General features: G+C 38.1%; 1 protein-coding gene across 1 annotated transcript in view; it reads left to right on the top strand.

Moving 5' to 3' along the window:
• Window positions 1–4801, top strand: part of LOC106872648 (protein fuzzy homolog) — a 556986-nt gene that overhangs the window by 69090 nt on the left and 483095 nt on the right. The gene's annotated exons all lie outside the window — the stretch shown is intronic.

A 4801-nucleotide genomic window follows, 5' to 3' on the forward strand; every position in this document is an offset into this window, starting at 1 on the left:
TGGTGGTGGTGGTGGTGGTGGTGGCAACAGTCGTGGTGGAAGCAGTACCTGTTTAGGGCTGAAGCAACATAAGGATGGTTGCCAAATTGGAGAGATAAAGTACAATTTCAAGTTGTGGACAGATATTCGGATAAGACAATCATAATAATAAGAGAACTCAGAGAAAGTGAAACATCCACCAAGGCAACACCAACATCCTCTCAACAATTAGCCAGAGATGATTTTTAAAATGAGAATATCTAAAATAAACTCTACTGCTCTCACAAATGAGAATACTAAAAATGAACCCGACTGCTCTCAAAAATAAAGTAAAAAAAAAGTGGAAAAATAATCCAGAACCTTTGTCTGGTACCTGATCTATCCTAATGGTAGTCATGGAATACGAAGGTGGGTATGCGGGCCATGTTTGTAATGCTGTGAGTGTCGTTTGCAGTGGGGACAGAAACAGTTTTTTCTACGAAAGCCTTCTATAGTCTATCCACCGATATAGCGCCTTTACAACCATTAAGGTCTATAGTGAAAAATTTATCTGTGCATGAAAGAAAATGGAAAGGAACTATATACAGTGTTGTTAACAGAGATTTAAGAACATCGTTGCACACAAAAATGTGAGTCCAAGAAGTAAAGCTTCCTTCAAGGTAGAGCTAGAAATGCAATTGTCAAGTAGGTAAGAGATTGTAAACAGGAGCGATATATTCAAAATTGGTACAACTGAAAATTGTCATGGATAAATTAAATTTATTTTTGTTACTGTTAGTGTTATTTAATTTTTGAACAGTTTTGCTGTCGTTTGTTTGTGTAGTTTGATTTCTTTATCCATCAGTTTCTACTAAGATACAGATGCAAGTAAAATTAATAATAGAGAAATGAAAATAAAACTTTGGAAACAGCAATGCCACCATAATTTATGTGGAAATTATGAGTGTGTTTCAGGGTAGATAATCAGAGATCATAATACTTCATGTATGACAAAGTAAATATGACAAATAATCCAGAGACCTTGTCCGGTACCAGTTCGATCCCAAAATCTAATCAGTTCATGCCAGTGACAAGGCTAAACATCCTTGAAAGTTTCATCTGAATCCATCCAGCAGTTCTTGAGATATCTTGTCCACGGACAAACAAGCAAATAAGCAAACATGACTGAAAACAATATCTCCACCTTTGCTAAGGTGGAGGTAATAATTATTATAAAGGCAGTGAGCTGGCAGAATTGTTAGCACACCAGGCGAAATGCGTAGCAGTATTTTATCTGCCACTATGTTCTGAGTTCAAATTCTGCCGAGGTTGACTTTGCCTTTCATCCTTTCAGAGTTGATAAATTAAGTACCAGTGAAACACTAGGGTTGATATAATTGGCTAGTCCTCTCCCCACAAATTTCAGGCCTAGTGCCTATCGTTGTAAGGATTATTATTATTATTATCATCATTATTATTATTATTATTATTATTATTATTATTTTTCAACCCCGAAAGGATGAAAGGCAAAGTTGACCTCAGCAGAATTTGAACTTAGAACATAGTGGCAGACAAAATACTGCTACACATTTCACATGCTGATGATTCTGCCAGCTCCCCACCTTTGCCTTGTAATAATAATGACAATGATAATAATTTCAAATTTTGGCACATGGCCAGCACTTTCAAGGAGGGGTGTAAGTCAATTGCATCAACACCAGTATTTCGCTGGTACTTATTTATCGGCCCTGAAAGGATGAAAGGCAAAATCTACCTCGGCAGTATTTTAATTCAGAACCTGAAGATGGATGAAATGTCATTGAGAATTTTATCCGAAATGATAACGATTCTATCAGCTCACCGTCTTAATAATAATAGTAATGATAATCCTTTCTATTATAGGCTCAAGGCCTGAAATTTGGGAGGAGGGGGTAAGTTGATTACATCGACCCCACTATATAACTTGCACTTATTTAATCAACCCCAAAAGGATGAAAAGTAAAGGTGATCTCGGCGGAATTTGAACTCAGGATATGAAGATGGAGAAAATACTTCTAAGCATTTTGCCCTGTGTGCTAACGATTGTTATTTCTTTATTGCCCACAAGGGGCTAAACATAGAGGGGACAAACAAGGACAGACAAAGGGATTGAGTCGATTATATCGACCCCAGTGCATAACTGATACTTAATTCATCGACCCCAAAAGAATGAAAGGCAAAGTTGAACTCAGTGGAATTTGAACTCAGAATGTAAAGACAGACGAAATACTGTTAAGCATTTTGCCCGGTGTGCTAACATTTCTGCCAGCTCGCTACCTTAACGTTTCTGCCAGCTCACCATGTGTGAATGATTCTGCTAGCTTGCTGCCTTGTAAGAAGGAGAAGGAGGAGGAGGGTTCGATCACTGGAGGCTATGGAAAAAGTATGGCCTGGACCATACTTTATAGAGCTATAAGAAGAAATGCAATTATGTTAAAAGAGTGTGCATTTATAAAGCAATGAAAAATTACTACTTAAATACTGCCAATAAACTTTAGTATGTATGCATGTATGTATGTATGTACACTATGATTCATTTTTAATACAATTATTATTCATAAATAAACACAATATTATTGTGAATACTGTTATCATATTTACATTTACATGTAGTGAAAAATTGAACTCATCTCATTCACATTATTGTCACCGTTTGGATGAAAATCAAACAAAAGATGTATATTTTTTGTTTATATATAGCATGCAATTATATACTTAAATGTTGTTACATACACAAATGTGCCCCACCAACTTTGTTTCTGCAGAACTTCTGGGAAAATGGATATTTTTTAATGAAATGTTCTACAATTAGAATTAGAGAAGAATACATGTGGTCTTTTATTCTATTACCAGCTTCAGCGAGAGGCTGTGGCCATGCTGGGGCACTACAAAAGTTTCAAGATAATAGATATTATTACATAGTAATATGTTACATAAGCCAGGAGAAAACGTCAGAGGACAGTGTTTCTTTTAGTGGTGGAGGTGGTGTTTTTATAGTTGATAATTGAAAAAATAAAATCAACAGCAAAATGTAAGGCTTTATTCCATGACATTACCAACTTGCTTACCACTTTTGTTTCTGCTCCACCCATCTCGCTATATACACAGCTACCCCACCCATGGCACCACAACAAACCACACATCTCCTCACATCTGCCACACTTCAGCCCCACTACCACCACCAACAACAACACCATCACACTTGATAAAGTGTGTGGCATTGTGTGGTGTTATATGGTGTTGTGAGGTGTTGTGTAGCGTGGTGATACCCACATCAGCAGGACTATGGAAGCAGCATCAATTCTCTGTCAGTTACATAACTACTGACCTTTTCACCACCATCACAATAACACTGGCACTCTGTCAGTTTAAGACGGTGAGGGTTCCAGTTGAGCCGATCAATGAAAGTGTCTGCTTATGAAATTAACATGTAAGTGGCTGAGCACTCCACAGACACGTGTACTCTAAATGTAGTTCTCAGGTAGGTTTAGCATGACACAAAATGTGAAAAGGCTGTCCCTTTTAAATACAGGTACAACTCATTTTTGCCAGCTGAGTGGACTGGAGCAATGTGAAATAAAGTGTCTTGCTCAAGGACACAATGTGCTGCTGAGAACTGAACTCACAACATTACAATTTTAAGCTGAATACCCTAACCATTAAGCCACGTACTTCACACAGTGACAACCACAATAACAACCACAATACCACTACTATCACTACTACTCATAAGTCACGACACATGGCTCATTGGTTAGAGTGTCAGACTCTGGACCAGGCTGTGTTGTGTTCTTCAGCAAGACACTTTATTTCACATTGCTCCAGTTCACTCAGATGTAGATATGAGTTACTATGTCGCTGGAGCCAAGCTGTATCAACCTTTGCCTTTTCCTTGGATAACATTGGTGGTGTGCAGAAGGGAGGCTGGTTATGTATGGACGACTACTGGTCTTCCATAAAACAACCTTGCCCAGACTCATGTCTTGGAGGGGAACTTTCTAGGTGCAATCCCATGGTCATTCATGATCCAGGGAGCCATTTACTACTACTCATACAAACACTACCACTTACTACATCCAATACCACTACCATAACAGAGCCCTGCTAGAAATAAAAACTGCATTCACTCAAATTAACACCTTATGCTTTGTCTTAAATGAAGCCAAATATGTTGGACTATGTTGTACATATACAGAAACATGGGATGGTCAAGACTGGAGTACCATTGATCATAGGTTTGCTGAATCATGGTTGAGCTAAGGTTAAATAACAACTACAATGATGATATGACAATAACAACTACAAAGACCACCACCACCACCATCACATCCAACAGCACACCAAACGCTACCCTCAGTAACACTGATATGAACTACACCACCATCACCACTATTATCATTACAGGGAATGCTGAATCCTGCCACCACCATTAGTAGGTCCCATGGGAAAGTTTCTTAATGGTTGCTTGTTCAGCAAGAAAAAGCAACTAAGTCTCCCTGAAATTACACCTTTATTGCTTTAAAAAACATTGGCATAGGATAATGGATGTTAAAATCATGATGAAGATAATGATACATATATATCTTTGTATGTATACACACACACACATACACACATGCATATATTCATCTACACTCTTGGAGTGGTTGGCATTAGGAAGGGCATCCAGGTGTAGAAATTCTGCCAGATCAGATTGGAGCCTGGTGCAGCCTTCTGGTTTGCCAGTCCTCAGTCAAATCGTCTAACCCATGCTAGCATGGAAAGTGGACGTTAAACGATGATGATGATGATGATATATATATAT

The sequence above is a fragment of the Octopus bimaculoides genome, chromosome 5 (genome assembly GCF_001194135.2).
Source record: "Octopus bimaculoides isolate UCB-OBI-ISO-001 chromosome 5, ASM119413v2, whole genome shotgun sequence".
Lineage (NCBI taxonomy): Eukaryota > Metazoa > Mollusca > Cephalopoda > Octopoda > Octopodidae > Octopus > Octopus bimaculoides.